The sequence below is a fragment of the Bombina bombina genome, chromosome 2 (genome assembly GCF_027579735.1).
Source record: "Bombina bombina isolate aBomBom1 chromosome 2, aBomBom1.pri, whole genome shotgun sequence".
Lineage (NCBI taxonomy): Eukaryota > Metazoa > Chordata > Amphibia > Anura > Bombinatoridae > Bombina > Bombina bombina.
In genome coordinates, this window is record NC_069500.1 from 915,805,301 (window position 1) to 915,812,214 (window position 6,914).

The window sequence follows — 6,914 nt, forward strand, 5'->3', positions numbered from 1 at the left end:
CCTTGCTGAATGGACATGAGTCGTTTAGCAACAGAGGAGGAGCAAGCCGGAACATCAAGAATCCTTCGAAAGGAGGCCACAAATTCAGGGTAATGTGAAATCACAGGATTATTAGTCTCCCACAATTGAATATCCCAGGCAAGAGCTGTGTCAGAGAATGAAATGAGAAATCCCACCTTAGCTCTGTCAGAGGGAAATGCCTGAGTTAACATCTCAAAGTAAATGCCAACCTGGTTCAAAAACCCTCTGCACTGTATAGGATCGCCTCCATATCGCTGAGGTAGAGGTGCAGAACTGGACATGCTCCTGGTAGGACTAGGTGCAGCAGCAGAAACAGGAGCAGCCATAACTTGTGGGACACTCTGGTCCAAATGTGCAGTGTGAGCCAGCAGGGTTTGCAGGGCTAGTGCAAATTCATCCAAGCGGTGATCCTGTTCATCCATCCTGGAAATGATGGTAGGTAAAGGTGGATTATAAGTACCATCAGGATTCATGACCCCTGCGTAATGTCAGGGTGCCAGGAATCAGACTGAGACGAGAAGTACAAAAATAATCACACAAGTCAAATAAGCCAGTAGTCAAAGCCAGAACTGGTAGTCAGTCGACCCGAGTCAGGAGCCAAAGCGAGTAGTCAGACGAGCCGAGTCAGGAACCAGGAGGGACGTCAGAGAGCCAGGTAATACACAGGAACTCACAAACAGGTCTGAGACAACGCAAGGGCAAAGCATACTGAACATAGGCCCTTTAAATAATAAGTGATGACATCACAATTCTGAGACTGCAACCTGTCTTACACGGATGATGTACACCAGTCCGGCCATAAGAGGACGTGCAGGAAATGAGCAGCATCAGACACTCTGCACCAGATTCAGTAAGAGGTAAGTAAAATGGCTGCACGCAGCACATGGCAAACAAAGCAGGGAAAAAACCCTGAGACAGTTACTAACAAGTTATTAGGGGTTTATCATGGTTGTTATCAGCCGAAAAGGATCAGCCCAGGATTCAACCCAACTGCTAGCATGAAAAGTAAAACACACGCTAGCACACTGAGAAATATCCAGGACGTGACCCACTCAGGAATGATAAAATTAAATGTCCCTTTAAGCAGGTTATAAAGCAAACAGATAGGAATTCCTTTTTGTAGAATTGGATAAAGCAAATGTCACTTTAAGCAGGTTAGCAAACAAGCAGAGAGATATTCCTTTTAGCAGGTTTGATAAAGCAAATGTCCCTTTAAGCAGGTTAGCAAACAAACAGAGAGGTAATCCTTTTAGCAGGTTTGATAAAGCAAATGTCCCTTTAAGCAGGTTAGCAAACAAACAGAGAGGTAATCCTTTTAGCAGGTTTGATAAAGCAAATGTCCCTTTAAGCAGGTTAGCAAACAAACAGAGAGGTAATCCTTTTAGCAGGTTTGATAAAGCAAATGTCCCTTTAAGCAGGTTAGCAAACAAACAGAGAGGTAATCCTTTTAGCAGGTTTGATAAAGCAAATGTCCCTTTAAGCAGGTTAGCAAACAAACAGATAGCGAGGTAATTATAGAAGTCTCAAGCAGCTCAAACAGTCCTTGTGTGCGGTGTTAACACAGACTCATTGAACAGACAATAAGGAGGATGTACGGTACCGTAATCTTGATGTTCTGATGAGAACCGGTTTTATCCTTACTGAGAGAGAGAAGCTGTAACACTCCGGAGTAGATCAAATGTATCAGGCAGATGGGAGAAGCAGAGAGAGACTAGCTGCAGGCATGTTATGACGTCACACGCCGAGCTGAAGAACACGCTGTATGTCAGGTTGCGCTCTGATTCAGGAAGACAAACGGGCCCCGAGAAGATCTCCCGCCGGACTTTTGAAGGGAGAGATAGACGTCAACGTCAGGAGGAGTGTACAGAACAACCGCGTCACGTTGCTAGGCAACGTGACGTGACACAGAAGAGATCCAAGAGCCGCGGTGAAACGGCGATGAGCGGATTGAATGTGACAGCACCCCCCCCTCAAGACCCCTCCGGGGGACAGGACCAGGCCTAGCAGGATAAATTTTGTGGAAGGCCTTAATTAAAGCAGGGGCGTGCACTTGATGGGCTGGTTCCCAAGTCCACTCCATGACTGGACAGCCCTTCCAATGGATGAGATAGTATAATTTCTTGCCACGAAGTTTGGAATCCAGAATGTGAGCAACCTCAAACTCAGGCTGTCTCTGTACCAAGAGAGGTTGAGGCTTGGGCAGAGACTTAGAATATCTATTAGATAACACAGTTTTCAAAAGAGAAACATGGAAGACAGGGTGAGCTTTGAGAGTTTTGGGAAGAGCAACTCGGTATTAAGTAGAACAAACTTGACCCAGTATTCGGAAAGGACCCACATATCGTGGACCCAATTTAGTAGAAGGTTGCTTGAGATGAAGATAACGTGTAGTAATCCTTTTAGCAGGTTTGATAAAGCAAATGTCCCTTTAAGCAGGTTAGCAAACAAACAGATAGCGAGGTAATTATAGAAGTCTCAAGCAGCTCAAACAGTCCTTGTGTGCGGTGTTAACACAGACTCATTGAACAGACAATAAGGAGGATGTACGGTACCGTAATCTTGATGTTCTGATGAGAACCGGTTTTATCCTTACTGAGAGAGAGAAGCTGTAACACTCCGGAGTAGATCAAATGTATCAGGCAGATGGGAGAAGCAGAGAGAGACTAGCTGCAGGCATGTTATGACGTCACACGCCGAGCTGAAGAACACGCTGTATGTCAGGTTGCGCTCTGATTCAGGAAGACAAACGGGCCCCGAGAAGATCTCCCGCCGGACTTTTGAAGGGAGAGATAGACGTCAACGTCAGGAGGAGTGTACAGAACAACCGCGTCACGTTGCTAGGCAACGTGACGTGACACAGAAGAGATCCATGAGCCGCGGTGAAACGGCGATGAGCGGATTGAATGTGACAGCACCCCCCCCTCAAGACCCCTCCGGGGGACAGGACCAGGCCTAGCAGGATAAATTTTGTGGAAGGCCTTAATTAAAGCAGGGGCGTGCACTTGATGGGCTGGTTCCCAAGTCCACTCCATGACTGGACAGCCCTTCCAATGGATGAGATAGTATAATTTCTTGCCACGAAGTTTGGAATCCAGAATGTGAGCAACCTCAAACTCAGGCTGTCTCTGTACCAAGAGAGGTTGAGGCTTGGGCAGAGACTTAGAATATCTATTAGATAACACAGGTTTCAAAAGAGAAACATGGAAGACAGGGTGAGCTTTGAGAGTTTTGGGAAGAGCAACTCGGTATTAAGTAGAACAAACTTGACCCAGTATTCGGAAAGGACCCACATATCGTGGACCCAATTTAGTAGAAGGTTGCTTGAGATGAAGATAACGCGTAGAAATCCAAACCTTGTCCCAAGGACGAAACTTAGGTGCTTTCTTCCGTCGGTGATCCGCAAAGAGCTTATATCGACTAGAGGCTTTGGATAGAAGACGACGTATCATCCGCCAATGGCGAGTTAATCTCTGAGCAGTTTGATCAGAAGCAGGATTTTCAGTGGAAGTAGTATGCAGAGGAAATGTTCTGGGTTGAAATCCGTAAGCTGCATAAAAAGGAGAAGATTGAAGAGACAAATTGTATCGGGCATTATGAGCCAACTCTGCCAAAGGAAGATAATGAGTCCAATTAGAGTGATGATGGTCCACATAATGTCTAAGATAAGTCTCCAGACACTGGTTAACTCTTTCAGTCTGGCCATTAGACTGCGGATGATGTGAGGTAGACAAAGAGACAGTAGTACCAAAATGTTTGCAGAGCCATTTCCAGAACCGAGAAACAAATTGTACTCCTCTATCGGAGACGATATCCAGAGGAAACCCATGTAATTTCACAATATGCAAAAGAAAAAGCTATGAGAGGCTTTTGGCAGAGGGTAGGCCAGGCAAAGGAATGAAATGAGCTGTCTTAGTGAACCTGTCGACAACCACCCAAATAGTGTTGTTTCCAGCAGAAAGAGGAAGGTCAGTAATAAAGTCCATAGATAAATGGGTCCAAGGCTGGTGAGGAATGGGCAAAGGCTGAAGCAAACCAGAAGGGAGTTGACGGGGAGTCTTATTGGTAGCACATTGGGTGCAAACAGATACATAGTCTTTAACATCTTGAGTGAGAGTAGGCCACCAGACATACTGTTTGAGATTCCGAGCAGTGTTACTGATGCCAGGATGTCCGGAGAGAGGACTATCATGGGCCCAATGTAGGATCTTGGAGCGAAGACGTTCAGGGGCAAACAGTAAACCATCAGGAGGTTTGCAAGACGAAGGAAGGTCCTTTTGAGCAGTCTGTAAATCCAGTAAGCAAGAAGTTGATAACTGAGCTATGACTTTATGTGGTTGAAGGATGGTACCAGATTCAGGAGTAGAGATAGATTGAAATTGTCTGGAAAGAGCATCTGCTTTTATATTCTTAGAACCAGGTATATAAGAAAGATTGTAATGAAAACGTGAGAAGAATAGAGACAACGAGCCTGCCTGGAATTCAATCGTTTGGCAGTTTGGAGATAAAGAATATTTTTATGATCTGTGAGTATGGAAAATGGTAAAGTAGTACCCTCCAGCCAATGCCTCCATTCGTCCAGAGCCATCTTGATGGCAAGTAACTCTTTATTGCCTACGTCGTAGTTTAATTCGGAAGAGGTAAATTTCCTGGAAAAGAAACCTACAGAATGAATCTTTCCTGTGTCCGGTATTCGTTGAGAGAGAACAGCCCCAGCAGCAACAGAAGAAGCATCCACTTCTAAGATAAATTGAAAATCCGGATTTGGGTGGCGGAGTATGGGCGCAGAAGAAAAGGCTTTTTTGAGAGACTCAAAAGCCTTAACAGCCTCTGGAGGCCAATCTTTACAGTTTTGCCCCTTTTTAGTGAGCGAAGTAAGGGTAGTAGTAATAGTTGCACATCCTTTGATAAATTTCCTGTAATAACTGGCGAAGCCAAGAAAACGTTGTAGAGACTTAAGAGAATCAGGTCTAGGCCAATCCAAAATGGAAGAGAGTTTAGTTGGATCCATTTCAAATCCAGATTCAGATATTACATAACCCAAGAAGGGTATGGATTTTTTATGAAAAGAACATTTCTCCAATTTGGCAAACAAGTGATTGTCTCTTAGCCGTTGCAAAACTTTCCTGACGTGGTGCACATGATCTTATAATTTTGAGAAAAAATTAGAATATCGTCAAGATATATGATGACAAAAGTGTTCAAAAAATCCCGAAAGATCTCGTTCACAAAGTGTTGAAACACAGCAGGGGCATTACATAGCCCAAAAGGTATGACCAGATACTCATAATGCCCAAAACGAGTGTTAAAGGCAGTTTTCCATTCATCACCCTTGCGCATATGGATAAGATTGTACGCACCATGAAGATCCAGTTTGGTAAATATTGTAGCTCCTTGAAGATAGGTGAACAGTTCAGGAATAAGGGGTAAGGGGTAACTATTCTTGACTGTGATTTGATTCAAACCCCGGTAATCAATACAAGGTCGCAAACCTCCATCCTTTTTTCCTGCAAAAAAGAAACCTGCCCCTAGAGGAGAAGAGGAAGGTCGAATAAAACCTCTAGCCAAACTATCTTGGATATATTCCTCCAAGGCTTCATTCTCAGGCCTTGAGAGCAGATACGTCTTGCCACGAGGGTAGGTGGCACCAGGAAGTAGATCAATGGGACAATCAAAAGGACGATGAGGGGGAAGACGTTCTGCTTCTTTCTTGGAAAAAACATCAACAAAATCTTGATAAGGTGTGGGTAACGACCCAGAAGAGTCAGTAGTGAGAGCAATAGTGAGAGGCACTTTAGTGGGTCTTTGAAGACAACTATTTTGACATGCAGATCCCCAGGAAGTGAGTTCGCCTTGAGTCCAAGAGAAGACAGGATTATGTAACTGGAGCCAGGGAAGACCCAATATTATGGGAAATTGAGGGGTCGAGATAACATCAAAACATATTGTCTCCGAATGAAGAATTCCTACAGAAAAGAGAATGGGTCTAGTAGCAAACTGGATGAGTCCGGGACCCAAAGGATCTCCACTAACAGTGGAGACAGGAATAGAATACTCTTTTCTACTTAAGGGAATAGAGTGAGAAGTTACAAATGTGGAATCGATGAAGACTCCGCCAGCACCCGAGTCAATAAGGGCTTGAGCATGAATCTTGTCTCCTCCAATTTGAAGAGATACCGGAACAAAAAGTTTATTATTGAGGGAATGAAATCCTATTTGGCTTAACTCCCTGGACAGAAGTTAAGCCCTGGCTTTTAGCGGTCTGGTAGGACAATCCTTTAATAAATGTCCTTTAAGGCCACAGTACAAACACAGTCCAAGAGAGCGTCTCCTCAGACGTTCAGTTTTGGTTAATCTAATGGTGCCTATTTCCATTGGTTCAGCCTGGTCGGAAGGTGGAGAAGCGGGAGTTACAGGGTTAGAGAGGCGAGGAACCAGACGAAAAGGTTGATTAGAAGATCTCTGACTTCTTTCTCTTTCTTGTTGGCGTTCGCGGTATCTGGAATCGAGGCAAATACAAAGATTTATCAAAGCTTCTAAAGATTCTGGAAGTTCACGATAGACCAACTCATCTTTGAGACGTTCAGAGAGTCCTTTACGAAAAGTTGCTCTAAGAGCTCCCTGATTCCAAGTAGTCTCAGAAGCTAGGGTGCAAAATTCAATGGCATATTGAGATACAGATTGACCACCTTGTCGTAAATCTAGGAGGGAAGCTTCAGCAGCGGCGGACCTCCCCGGTTTATCGAAGACATTTGAAAAGACAGAGAGGAATGTATCCACATCCTGGAGTATTGGATCATTCTTTTCTAGCAAAGGTGATACCCAGGCTAAGGCTCTACCTTTCATTAAGGATATAAGGAAAGTGATTCTAGAAGAGGGGGTTGCAAAAAGAAGAG